Here is a 14793-nt window from a genome sequence, read left to right as displayed (position 1 = left end):
ATATTATTGTAGATAAATCTTTATTGTTTTTTCACTGCACACCAATGTAGCATAGTATTTTATGATATTACTCTATGTTAACATTTCTGACGGCAAAATAAGTTCTAACATTACATGAATCCAAGATTCCTTACAGTGTCATATCAGCAACTAAGCTAAACAGGGAGTAATCCAGTTCTTCCATTGTCCCAAATCCATTACAATACTTTCCCGTTGCTGAAGCTGCCAACATAGGATATATCATAGTTGAATTGTTTGTTTCTGACCTCTTCTGCTGACCAATGATTGTCATATGTATGTATACCCTCAAGTTGGATTCTGCTATTGTTGTTGGCATGAATATGGCCAGTCATTTGTCACTTTGTGCAAGCCCACTGTGTTTTTTTTGTAACTCCCTTATCTACCAGTAAACAATTGCGTGTTGATAGTTGGATTCCAACAATCCGTCGTATAATTCTGGCCAATACTTAGCTTACATCTATGGGCTTTAGGGATCTACTGTACATAGATCACATAGCTATAAACACCTTTGATATGGAAAAAAAATTGGTTTTAACATTTTTTAGTGGCTATCTTATATTAAAACGCTGCACTGAGGTTCAGGCTGCAAACTCCATTTCTTCATTCATTTTCAGAACCCATGATCTGCAGCTTACAAACTTCTAGTTTTAGACTTTCACTATGCAAGCAAGTCCATCTCTAAGAATACATTTTGGGTATAAATGCCGGGAATCTCCAATTCTGCTGCCCGTACCAGCTCTCAAATACTAATACAACCTCGGCTCTGTGCTGATTTATCAATCTAGAAACACTGATAAGCCTCAGTCTGATCTCTTCTCTTTTGCAGAAACTGATGCTGACCATGGGCGTACATACCGCCAGTTCAACCGGTGCAGCTGCACTGGGGCTCAGAGGCTCCAGGGGGCCCCTGTAGGGCGGCTAATAATGAGCGCAATCTGGCCTGTTTCTCCAGGCCCGAGGCTCCGTGGGGCCCCTAGCCAGATTGCCCTCATGTGCGGCGGGCAGGGAGCGTTCCCAGCAGCTCCGCTGCCTACAAGAGAAAATAGCAACGGAGCGGAGCTGCAGGGATCCGTCCTGCTTCCTGCCCAGGGCCTGAGCTTCCTATCTCTGACACAGACACCAGCGCCGCTGGATGACGTCGCTGGATGACATCATCATTCAGCGGCCGTCTGTGCCAAAGAGAAGCAGCCGGAGGCGGTGATGCTGCGGCAGAACGTGCAGACAGGTAAAAGAGGTGCTGTGTGTGGGTTTTTTTAATATGTACGTATGTTGTGTGTGCAGAGATGAGTGGTGGTGTGTGTGTGTGTCTACGTGAGTGCATGCGTAGCACTGCGGGGGAATGTGCAGAGATGTGAATGGTGCTGTGTGTGTCTGTGTGTGTGTAGGGGGAGGAGAGGGCAATGATGGGCGTGATGGAGAGAAGGCAATAATGGGGGTTATGGAGAAGGCAATGATGGGGTGATGGGGAGAAGGCAATGATGGGGAGAAGGCAATAATGGGGTGATGGAGAAGGCAATAATGGGGGTGATGAGAAGGCAATGATGGGGAGAAGGCAATGATGGGGGTGATGGGGAGAAGGCAATGATGGAGGTGATGGGGAGAAGGCAATGATGGGGTGATGGGGAGAAGGCAATGATGGGGGTGATGGGGAGAAGGCAATGATGGGGGTGATGGGGAGAAGGCAATGATGGGGGTGATGGGGAGAAGGCAATGATGGGGTGGTAGGGGAGAAGGCAATGATGGGATGGAGGATAGGGCAATGATGGGATGGTGGGGAAAAAGTAATGATAATGGGGTGGTGGGGGAGAATGCAATGGTGGTGGTGGTGGAAAGGGCAAAATGGGGGTGGTGGGGGAGGAGGAAATGATGAAGGTGATGGAATGGGCAATGATAGGAGTGGTGAAGGAGAATGCAATGATAGAGGTGGTGGAAAGGGCAATAATGGGGGTGATGGGGGAGGAGGAAATAATGGGGAAGAGTCTTGAGGAGATCATTTGCATATTCCCAGTGCCTTCTGGGATAAGTGAAGAGTCTCCACGAGCTCAACGATCACTGGGTTTTGGCCGTTGCAGCTGAAAAGAGGAAATCGGAAAACCAGGGGAAGAGTCTTGAGGAGATCATTTGCATATTCCCAGTGCCTTCTGGGATAAGTGAAGAGTCTCCACGAGCTCAACGATCACTGGGTTTTGGCCGTTGCAGCTGAAAAGAGGAAATCGGAAAACCAGGGGAAGAGTCTTGAGGAGATCATTTGCATATTCCCAGTGCCTTCTGGGATAAGTGAAGAGTCTCCACGAGCTCAACGATCACTGGGTTTTGGCCGTTGCAGCTGAAAAGAGGAAATCGGAAAAACCGACTCATCTTTCATCGTTTTTAAGAAATCTCAATATGGAAGAGGCCAGGAGCCATTTGGTGAGCTGCATTTCTAGCTACATGTTCACAGACTTACCAGTGGAAAAGCCAAACTTCACATGCCACAAATGCAAGCTTGTGTCCCTGTTGGAGGAAAAGTTGCAAAATCTCGAAGAGAGGTTAGCTACGTTGAAGATCATTAAGGAAGGTGAAGAGTTCTTGGACAGAGCAGAATTATCTCTTCATGTTACAGAAAGAGAAGAAATTCGAAGTGCACCTGAAGAAACAGAGGAATGGAGACATGTGACCCAGAGAAGCAGGAGGATCAGGAGGCAGTCAGCACCCATACTGCTCAGAAACCAGTACCAGGCTCTCACGCAGGAAAATGATGAAGAAATACATCAGGATAAGACTTTGCCAACAAACAGCAACCTTGTACGCCTTCAGAGTCCTCCTGGATGGAGAAAGAAAAATGTTGTGAAGAAGAAACGGAGAGTGGTGGTCATGGGGGATTCCCTGTTGAGAGGAACAGAGGCCGCTATCTGCAGACCGGATATAACTTCAAGAGAAATGTGCTGTCTTCCAGGTGCAAAAATTAAAGATGTGTCTGACTGAATACCCTATCCATTCCTGCTACTACATGTGGGGACAAATGACACCGCAAGAAACGACCTGGAAACCATCTGCAGAGACTTTGAAGACTTAGGCAAGAAAGTGAAAGAACTGGGAGGGCAGGTGGTCTTCTCTTCCATCCTCCCAGTGGATGGCCATGGAACAAGGAGGTGGAATAAGATTCTGCAGGTGAACAACTGGCTACGTCGATGGTGCCGTCAGCAACGATTTGGATTTCTGGATCACGGAGTGAACTACTTATACGATGGACTACTTGCTAGAGATGGGGTGCACCTTACGAAGACTGGAAAGCATGTATTTGGAAGTCGCCTTGCTACACTTGTAAGGAGAGCTTTAAACTAGAACAACATGGGAAGGGAAGCAAAAGACCAGAAAAAGCAATACACCTGACAAATGCTATTGAGAACTCTGCTATTAGAAGTGGAAAGGAAGAACAAAGACAAAAGAATCTAATTAATAAAAATATTGGAGAAAGAGAAACCAATCACAAACTAAAATGTTTCTATACTAATGCACAAAGCATGGGCAACAAACAAGGAGAATTGGAACTACTAACACAGGAAAAGAAATATGATGTCATTGGAATCACTGAAACTTGGTGGGACAATACACATGATTGGAATACAAGACTAGAAGGATACAACTTATTTGCAAGAAACAGACTTGATAAACGAGGAGGGGGTGTCGCATTGTATGTTAGAAACGCGTATATCTGCACAGAGATTGAAGCTTCAGAGACTGGGAGTTCTGTGGAAACTGTTTGGGTAAGAATACAAGGACAGAACAATGGAAAGGACAGCATTGTAGGCATTTACTACAGGCCGCCTGTGCAAGCTGAAGATATGGATGAACTCTTTATGCATCAAATCGCCAAGTTCTCCAAAAAATATGACATAGTTGTCATGGGAGATTTCAACTATCCAGACAATTGTTGGGAATCTCTCTCAGGCAAAACTAACAGGTCAAGGAAATTCTTATCCACTCTTGCTGACAACTTTATCTTCCAAAAGGTAAGGGAGAAAACAAGGGGAACTGCTACCTTGGATCTAATCCTTATAAACAGGGAGGAAATGGTTGAGGAGGTAAAAATGGCTGGGACCCTTGGAGGTGAAATGCTATTTTAGAATTTTGGATAACTAGAGGCGGAAGACCTGTGAAGACTCAGACGTCAAGGTTAGATTTCAGAAAGGCAGATTTTAAGGGATTCAGAAAGAGAATTGGAGGGATCCAATGGCTGGATATCCTAAAAGACAAAAATGTCCAGGAAGGATGGGAAATCTTGAAAAATGAAATTCTCAAAGCACAGTTGTTAACAATTCCGAAAAGAGGGAAGAATAGGAAGCATTTAAGGAAACCAGGATGGATGAACACAGAACTTAAGCACATGCTAAAAAGGAAGAAAAAAATGTTTATAAAATGGAAAGAGGGAGGCATATCTAAAGAAGAATATAATGCTGTCTGCAGAACCTGCAGGGCACAAATCAGATTAGCTAAAGCTGAAAATGAATTGAGGCTTGCAAGAGATGTCAAAAGCAATAATAAAGGATTTTGGGGATATGTCAAAAGTAAAAGAAAAGTCAAAGATGCTATAGGATTTTTACAGGATGAAAATGATGAAATGGTAAGACAGGATGTTGAGAAGGCTGAACTTTTAAATTCCTATTTTGCATCTGTTTTCTCTCAGAAAGGAAATGTAACATCAACTGTTATTCACTGTCCTATTAAGGGAATAGAAGAATCCAGGATATCTATAAACAGAAAGATAGTGAGGAAACACTTAGCTAACCTAAATGAATTCAAGTCTCCAGGTCCAGATGAATTACACCCCAGAGTACTGAAGGAGATAGCAGAAGAAATTTTTGAACCCCTCTCCGTCCCCTGCCGTCCCTTCTTATATAGCTTCCTCTGCTGTTATGTACAGTGCTTTCTCTTACATGGTATATTCTTGTTAATTTTGTTATTCACAGCACCCTCTTTTATTACATAGTCCCCTCTCTTTTTAGATATAAAATGACTGCTGATGGAGGAGCCAGTGACCAGACGACCAGTCCGTCAGCTCCTCTATTAGAAAGGAAGCTTTCCCATGCTCCATCAGCCATCATTGCATTATACAGCTAACAAGACAGGACAGTATGTAATAAAAAACAGGGCTCTATATAATCCAATATGCAAGGGACAGTACTGTACATAACGAGAGGGTGCTGTATTAGGGACAGCAATAAACATAAAGGAGTCTATGTAATATATATACATATATACATGTATGTGTGAGTGGCTATATAAATATACTGTATATACAGTTGTGGCCAAAAGTATTGACACCCCTGCAATTCTGTCAGATAATACTCACTTTCTTCCTGAAAATTATTTCAAACACAAATTCTTTGGTATTATTATCTTCATTTAATTTGTCTTAAATGAAAAAACACAAAAGAGAATGAAGCAAAAAGCAAAACATTGATCATTTCACACAAAACTCCAAAAATGGGCCAGACAAAAGTATTGGCACCCTCAGCCTAATACTTGGTTGCACAACCTTTAGCCAAAATAACTGCGACCAACCGCTTCCGTTTCTTACAATGCTCTACTGGAATTTTAGACCATTCTTCTTTGGCAAACTGCTCCAGGTCCCTGATATTTGAAGGGTGCCTTCTCCAAACTGCCATTTTTAGATCTCTCCACAGGTGTTCTATGGGATTCAGGTCTGGACTCATTGCTGGCCACCTTAGAAGTCTCCAGTGCTTTCTCTCAAACCATTTTCTAGTGCTTTTTGAAGTGTGTTTTGGGTCATTGTCCTGCTAGAAGACCCATGACCTCTGAGGGAGACCCAGCTTTTTCACACTGGGCCCTACATTATGCTGCAAAATTTGTTGGTAGTCTTCAGACTTCATAATGCCATGCACACGGTTAAGCAGTCCAGTGCCAGAGGCAGCAAAGCAACCCCAAAACATCAGGGAACCTCAGCCATGTTTGACTGTAAGAGCCGTGTTCTTTTCATTTAATGCCTCTTTTTTTCTCCTGTAAACTCTAAGTTGATGCCTTTGCCCAAAAAGCTCTACTTTTATCTCATCTGACCAGAGATCATTCTTCCAAAACGTTTTAGGCTTTTTCAGGTAAGTTTTGGCAAACTCTAGCCTGGCTTTTTTATGTCTCGGGGTAAGAAGTGGGGTCTTCCTGGGTCTCCTACCATACAGTCCCTTTTCATTCAGACGCCGACAGATAGTACGGGTTGACACTGTTGTACAATCGGACTGCAGGGCAGCTTGAACTTGTTTGGATGTTAGTCGAGGTTCTTTATCCAACATCCGCACAATCTTGCGTTGAAATCTCTTGTCAATTTTTCTTTTCCGTCCACATCTAGGGAGGTTATCCAAAGTGCCATGGGCTTTAAACTTCTTGATGACACTGTGCACAGTAGACACAGGAACATTCAGGTCTTTGGAGATAGACTTGTAGCCTTGAGATTGCTCATGCTTCCTCACAATTTGGTTTCTCAACTCCTCAGACAGTTCTTTGGTCTTCTTTCTTTTCTCCATGCTCAATGTGGTACACACAAGGACACAGAACAGAGGTTGAGTCAACTTTAATCCATGTCAACTGGCTGCAAGTGTCATTTAGTTATTGCCAACACCTGTCAGGTGCCACAGGTAAGTTACAGGTGCTGTTAATTACACAAATTAGAGAAGCATCACATGATTTTTCGAACAGTGCCAATACTTTTGTCCACCCTCTTTTTTATGTTTGGTGTGGAATTATATCCAATTTGGCTTTAGGACAATTCTTTTTGTGTTTTTTCATTTAAGACAAATTAAATGAAGATAATAATACCAAAGAATTTGTGTTTGCAATCATTTTCAGGAAGAAACGGAGTATTATCTGACAGAATTGCAGGGGTGTCAATACTTTTGGCCACAACTATATATATATATATATATATATATATACATACACACACACACACACACACACACTAGCTGAAGAGCCCGGCGTTGCCTGGCCATACTAACCAACTGTGGTTAGTTATAACAAATAATGATTATATTGCACATCATATATTCAACACTACAGATTTGCAACACAAATTAACTAAACGATAACCCACGTATTGATAGCATTTTATTTTCAACTCATTCAAGAGCCTTTTGATAAACAACATGTGTATCTGTGTATCTAATCCTATCCTGTGTGATACTGACTGCTGAGCCATGTGTCTAATCCTCTCCTACGTGATACTGACTGCTGAGCTGTGTATCTAATCCTATCCTGTGTGATACTGACTGCTTAGCCGTGTATCTAATCCTATCCTGTGTGATACTGGGCTCCCCCTGCAGTCTGTGTCAGAGGGTGGTCTGTGTTGGTAATAAATTGTGTTATTTCCAGCTTTACAGAAGGACGATAACACCATAGAAATGATAAGAATAATAGGCAAAGTTGTTTGGTGAATTGGAACATGCAGGGTTAAAATTTCGCCTCACAACATAGCCTATGACGCTCTCGGGGTCCAGATGTGTGACTGTGCAAAATTTTGTGGCTGTAGCTGCGACGATGCAGATGCCAATCCCGGACATACACACATACATATACACACACATTCAGCTATATATATATATATATATATATATATATATATATATATACTGTATATAGCTTTGTTGATATAAAAGGAAGGGGGCCCAGTCATATTTCTTGCACAGGGGCCCCAAGCTGTCAGTGTCTCCCCCTGATGCTGACATTGTGTGATCTCTTCCTCCCCTGCAGATCCCACCATGTCCTACCTATGTACATAATGATGCAGGTTGCGTGATCACTCCCTTCTCCCTTGCAGAATCTGCTCTCTAGCAGTCTACTTCCCTTCCCTGCAGCTATGGCCATCACTTTGCTACTGTTAGAGAAAAGTGGGATTGAAAAAACAGCAGGTTCTCAGTATGGCCAGTGTTACAGCGCACACACATTTGCAGTATACTGCTGCCATACTCAGCAGGAGAGTTCCCAGTATATACATAAAATATATGTACCGTAATAGTCCCCCAACAACAAGATGAATGCCAAATTAGCGTCCATCGGTATACATTTTGTGTTGCAATGGTATAGTATAATAGCAGACAGGGCTATTCAATACAGAGGAATTCGGTTAAACAAAGTTTACTGCAAGTCACTAACAACACTACCAACCATCATAGCTATACATTGAAAGAGCTAACGGATTGCAAAACACAGTGTGAACAGAGCCTTAAGTCAGTAGATAACATGAGCCCCAAGTAGACAGCATTCAGGAGTAATGTGTTTTTGGAGCTATGCAGCAAGCAGAAGTAAAAAAGCTGCAAAGTAGCAAAACAGATACATTTTGAATGAAAAACATTCACAGTTCTCTGTTAAGGAAACAAATGAACAAGAAAAAAAATGTGCAAATGTGAACAAAGCCTGTAATGGGGCCATCACGATGTGAACATGTTTAAAGGGTCATTTCTACAGTATCTCAGCCTTTTATGGTTAAGGTAGTACTAACTCCACAAATAACGGTTTCCATAAGTACAAGAAATAACAGTTTCCATAACTCTACTGAAACAGCACAGCTCGGACCTGCTCAGCTGTTTCCGTAGTGCCATCTTCTGCGTTCAGAGCCTCGACTGAGTTATTCACATCTTAATTATAAGAGGTTGAGATGGAAATAACCCATTAAACATGCATGTGAAATTCACAGGTTGCACTTCCTGACCCTCTGGCTTGTGGGCATGTCGAATCTCCCGCAAAGAGGTTTGAATTACAATTCTCATATTGACTTGTCTTCCTCTGCAGTGTACTAACCATCTAGCTAGTGCCCCTGCGTGGTCTCCAAAGTCCATCAAAAAGCAGGAGACATTCAGTGACAGACCCTGGCCGTGTATTGGACATTTTCCCTAGGGGTGGTAACCATCCAGGATAGATCACTTGTCAAATTTTTTTCACATGATCTGTATGGAAAAAACTGACAGTGCTACAAAATAAAAGATTAGATTTTGGACATATTGGTTGACATATATTGAAAACCTCTATGGTCCTGAAAAACCTCATTTACATAGGTGTACAGAGCAGCAACATATTCAGCTATAGAATAAAATAGGACCTTACCGTACCCTCTGCATGCCTTACATTTTGTTAGGAAGGGTCTTTTCGTTTCTAGAGAGAATAACCCTGTAATATGTTGCCTTGCAGAGAGGCACAATCTAGAATACTGTTAGATCCAGAAATATTTGGACAGTGACCGAATCATTGTGATTTGGACTCTGTATGCCACTATTTTTTTATTTGAAGCAACAAAACAAGAAGTAATAGGTTAATCTGCACTGCTGTGGTGAAAGAAGGAGGGATAAAAGATCCAAGTATAAGCAGTTTAATCGTTAACGCATTTCAAAGTTTTACAATGTCTTCATCAGGACAAACCATGATATTGTGGTTTGTCCTGACGAAGAAGCTGTAAAACCTTGAAACGAGTTGACAAATAAATCGACTAAACTTGGATTTGCATTGGATTCTTTCTCCACGACAGCGCAGATTAACCCATTAGTTCCAGTTTTGTTTCTTCCAATTTTTCACCGTGGGTCTGCAGCAGCTTTTAACTCTATCAATGGTTGTGTGCACACAACTACACCAGTTGAGCACCATTGAGCATGTTCTTTTCTTAAGGTACTGTCACACTAAGCGATATCGCTAGCAATATCGCTATAACTTGTGACGTTATAGCGATATTGCTAGCGACATCGCTGTGTCTGATACTTTCCTACGACCGGCTCCCCGCTGGTTATCGCTGATCGCGCGAGAACATCCTGGACCGCTTCTCGTAGTCAGCTTCCTGCGGCGCTTCCTGTGGAGAGACGAGCGTGGAGCCGGGCGGGAGGACGCAGGATCGCCTAGTGCGACAGGTAAGTAGCGGCCCCCGTCCCCTGCGATGTCGCTGGTGAGATCTGCCTGTGTGGCAGCTCACTAGCGACCACTTAGCGATGTACCAGCGATCCTGACCACGTCATATCGCTGGTGCATCGCTAAGTGTGACAGTACCTTTACTGTTTAACCCAGATAAGACCTATTTGTGCTTTTATATCCTTTCCAGCATTTTTGTCTTCATTACTATTTCTTATTTGAAATGAAACAACTGAGATGCAATTGAAGTGTAGCCTTTCAGCCTTAATTAAAGGGGTTTAACAAAAAATATCTTGTGAAACGTTTACAAATTGCAACCATATTTCTACCAAGTCTCCTCATTTCAGGGCTCAAAAATACTGTAATTGAACAAATTAACTTTACAAGGACCAAAGAAAAAAATGCTGGCACTATCAACACACCCAGTTGCAAGGAAAAAAAAAAATGGGATCAAACAAAAAATATCCAGATTATAATAGCAATGTCTTGTGGTACTCAGCTTGATACTTGTGAGTGCCACTTCTCCTGCTCTCCTCTGAATTTTCACAAATTAACTTTACCATAAATAAAATGTTCATTCTTAATACGTTGTTGAGAATCATTTGCAGGAAATGACTGCTTGGTTGAATTTGAGCAGAAAGTATAGCCCTTTACACTTCAGAATTCATCCGTCTGCTTCTGTCTTCCATGCCTTTTTGAGTTCCCAAGCTCACCAATGTGCTCTTTCTTTTGCAGAATATACTAAACTGTTGATTTGGCCAATCCTAACATTTCTGCTACCTCTGATGGATTTCTTCTTTTTTATAAAGACTAATAATGGTCTGTTGATCATCTATTGAGAGCTCCTTTGACTGCACGTTGTGGGTTCACAGCAACAACTTCCAAATGCAAACGCCACACCTGGAATCAGCATCGGACCTTTTGCCTGCTTACTTGATGATGGATTAAAAAGGTAATAGCCCATGCAGTCCATTAAAGAGCATTTGAGATAATTATTCAATTAACTTAGATCTCTTTAAAAAGAGGCAGCTACATATTCGAGAGCTATAATACCTAAACCCTTACTCCAATTAGGATGTGAATACCCTCAGATTAAGACCACATTCACATGTTCAGTAGTTGGTCAGTCTTTGTAAGCCAAAACCAGAAGTGGAATAGTAAGAGGAAAAAAGTATAATAGAAACCTGTTCACCACTTCTGCCTTTTTCACCAACTCCTGGTTTTAGCTACTGAACATGTGAACGTGGCCTAAAGCTGAGAGTCTACACTTTAAGCCCATATTTATTATATAACTGTATCTTGAATATATTTCGCTAAACTGCTAAATGCCAATGTCCAAATATTTCTGCACCTAACTGTACACAGTTAGTGGCTCTATGGTATACAGCTATAGGAACTCTGTATGTCTACATATATAACCTCTTACTCCACTCGGCCATAGCATTTAATTTTATCATTTCAGTGATATCAAATATCAGTGACAAATGCATTTCGTGAAAAGCTCACATGTAACAAGGTGGTTTATTTCAACAGACACTGTATTACTAATGTGTTAATTACAGTCATATTGAATTAATTCAATTAGACTAATTTTCAATGTGGTATTATATTTGGCAAGCCTGCAAGGTCCCAGAGGCTGCAGGACCTTGGGTGACGTCACACCCAGATGGTGAAACCACGTGACAGGCACTTAGGCGCTAGGGAGCGCAGTAAGGGCTTGCCTCTCAACGCAGTGTCTGATACTTAGTACAGACGCGCGCTGTTTTTTTGCTGATTGCACGCTAGTCTCCGGTCGGGACAGCGTGTTATAGGGGGCTTTTAGATTTCACCTATCCGGATCACTCACTATTGATTGACTGCTGCTCAGGATTGAAAAGGACCTTACATCTATCGCGATCCAAAGCACTTTTTCTCCAGGAATCTATTTCTCCTTAAGCCATTAAAGCATCGCTTAAGGTAATTGACCCCTTTTTTCTGATCGTATCGATATTATTAGTATCACTACAGTTTTTTTATTGAACTCTGGTACATCTCTTCAGCTCAGGACTAAAAAGGACCCTACATCTACCTCCCTCCAGGACTACAGCTGTACATCTCTAGAGCAAGTTCTATATTTTATGTTTTATGTATATACGTTTTTGGACAAGTTGAGTGGTCTTTGTCCATTTACTTGCAGCACTGTACAAAGTTGATTCGCTCTTAGCGTCATTGGTTTTGTTTATTTTTGATAATACATACATTGAGCTTGACTTTAAGCAGGAAAAAGGTCAGGAAAAAAAAAATATATATATATACTTGCACTCCTTAGGCCTCTTTCACACATCAGGTTTTCGCCGTCAGGCGCGATCCGGCGCTTTTGACAGAAACTGGATCCGGCGAAATGCAATGCCGGATCCGGTTTCCCCCCCATTGACTTGCATTTGCGCCGGATCGCGCCGTATGGTCATGCGTTTCATCCGGTTTTCGCCGGATCCGGCAATGTGTCGCGATCCGGCGTCTGGAAAAAATGGCTACTGTAACGTTTTTTGTCTCCGGCGAAAAAGCCGGACACGCCGGATCCGGCACGTCCGGCTTTTTCACACAATGAAAGCCTATGAGCGTCGCAATGCGCCTGATGCGGCGAAAGCCGGATCCGGTGGCCATATCCGTTTTTTTTGGTCTGAGCATGCTCAGTAGCTCTGCCCACAAGACATATATAAAAGCAAGACAGTGGGACCCACAGCCACACCAAACATGCCACCCAAGAAAGCAACCAAGCGAAGCAGGAGAAGGCAGGAGACCACTGCAGCACCATCAGCACCACCACCACCCCAAATGGAGCAGCAAATGGAACATGCTGAGGAGGGGAGGCCAGCAGCAGATGAGAGACGGTAATTATCAAATCCCCCATTCCTCCAAACTAGGGCTATTGAATATCAAGATATTCATTGGCCCTTTGTTTCTCTTTATTCAACAGCCGCCCAATAGATGCAGCAGCAGCAGCAGCAGCAGCAATGGCAGCAGCTGGAACACCACCCACAGGCATGGAGTGTGGCCACCAGGAAGACAGCACATCATCTTCTGGGAGCCCTCCCTCGCATCGTCAGCGTTTGACGGTAAGTTTTTATTTCCAAAATCCATCATCTCTGTAATATATGTCTATTCATTGCCTTTTATTTCAAAACAGGATTCACAAGATGAAGAGGAGCTCCCAGAAGAAGAAGGAAGGGGTGGACAGACACCTGGAGTGGGCTCACAATTGGTAAGTTTTTTGCATCAAACGCAGAAACACAACATCACACTACACACAACACATAGAAAACAATGTTCTGCAGACCACACACAGCAAACAAATGCCTACATCCAAAGACATAACATTTTTTGTTTTCTTCTCTAGTCTTCCCAATCTGGTGCTCGGCCAAGAGGTCCTCGCAGTGCCTCCCAGGGTCGTCGGCGACAGCAACGCGGCGGTCACCAGCGTGTAAGTATAAATATTTTTGCTTTGTTTTTTTGCACTTTTTATTTCATTTATTTTGTGGAGGCTAATTATGTTATTTTTGTCTTTTTCTTTAACAGCCTTCACAGCGTGCTCCCGACTCTGACGGTGAGGATGGAGGACTCGATGTGGACCACCTCATCGATCTCGTCAGAGAAAGGGAGCCGCTCTGGAATGTGGCTGACCGCCGCCACACTGACCTTATCGTTACCCGACGACTCTGGGAGGAAATCTGTTCGCTCCTTGTGGGCCGCTGGGAGGACCTCGATGTTCGGGCCCAGATTAAAGAGCGTAAGTATATACAGTACCGGTTGCTTGATGTAAACCAGTGTTTCCCGAACTCCAGTCCTCGTGGTCCCCACGGATCATGTGTTCAGGATTTCTATTTACTATGGAAATCCTGAAAACATGACCCCTGGGGACCATGAGGACTGGAGTTTGGGAAACACTGATGTTGTATACTAACTACTTTGTCCTTTCTCGTTTCAGGGAACAGAATTGTGAATCGGTGGCGGTCTGTGAGGGATAGTTTCAAGAAGGAGTTCAATAAAGAGATGCGGGCCCCGAGTGGATCTGGAGGACGCAGGAGCAAGTACAAGTACGCAGAAGCCCTGTCGTTCCTCCGGGAAACAATGGTCACTAGAAGGTAAATATTACACACCACATGTGAAAAAAAATGTTAGATGTAAATTTTTTTTTTCAGCCAGGGCCATACCATGTCAGTATTTTAATTGTTTTTTTTTCTCTTTATTCCACAGCACGCTGAGCAGCACTCGGGAGCCTGCACGATTGGACCCTTCTGAGGCGATCCCTGAGGAGACCGGCACCGAGGGACACTTCGACCGCCCCGGTACATCTGCACCTTCCTAGCCTTCCCACACATTCGACCCATCTGTCCCATCCACCAGCACAGGAGCATCGTGGCCGCCTACATTACATGAAGCTGCTGGTGAGGAGATCGCTTTCCCTTTACCCCACCCTTCTGCCCCTGCCACCTCTAGTACACCTGCGGGTACTGGGCGGCAGCAGCAGAGGGGTCAGGAAAAGACTTATGCGCCAGAGTTCTTGCATCTGAATGCATCTTTCCAGAACTGTCTAAAAGTCTTGTCAGAGCAAATCTCCGCAGGCTATCAGCAGATCAACTCCAGCATTCTGGAGGTGAAGACACTTCTGCAAACCATGCATTCAGAAGCAAGATCTTCGCCAAACCACACCTTTTTCAGGTCTGTTGTGGAGCGCATGGAAACGCTCTCTCCTGCCCAGCAGATGCATGTAATGCATTCATGCCACGCTGCTCTCCAGCAAGTTACCTCCCAACCTCCTCCTCCCACCACAGTAGTTCCTCCACCTGCACCCCCTCCAGCCACTTTCCATCCTCCCCCTCCTATTACATCTACACCCCCTCCAGCCACTTTCCA

At 43.4% G+C, this 14793-nt stretch overlaps 1 protein-coding gene across 4 annotated transcripts in view; it reads right to left on the bottom strand.

Annotated features, from left to right (window-relative positions):
* DCLK2 (doublecortin like kinase 2) overlaps nt 1-14793 on the bottom strand; it is a 194529-nt gene that overhangs the window by 162194 nt on the left and 17542 nt on the right. The gene's annotated exons all lie outside the window — the stretch shown is intronic.

The sequence above is a fragment of the Dendrobates tinctorius genome, unplaced genomic scaffold (genome assembly GCF_039654945.1).
Source record: "Dendrobates tinctorius isolate UK_male_01 unplaced genomic scaffold, ASM3965494v1 ptg000008l, whole genome shotgun sequence".
NCBI classification, from domain to species: domain Eukaryota; kingdom Metazoa; phylum Chordata; class Amphibia; order Anura; family Dendrobatidae; genus Dendrobates; species Dendrobates tinctorius.
The sequence above is the reverse complement of the archived record's forward strand: the minus strand, read 5'-3'. Positions and strand labels throughout refer to the sequence as shown.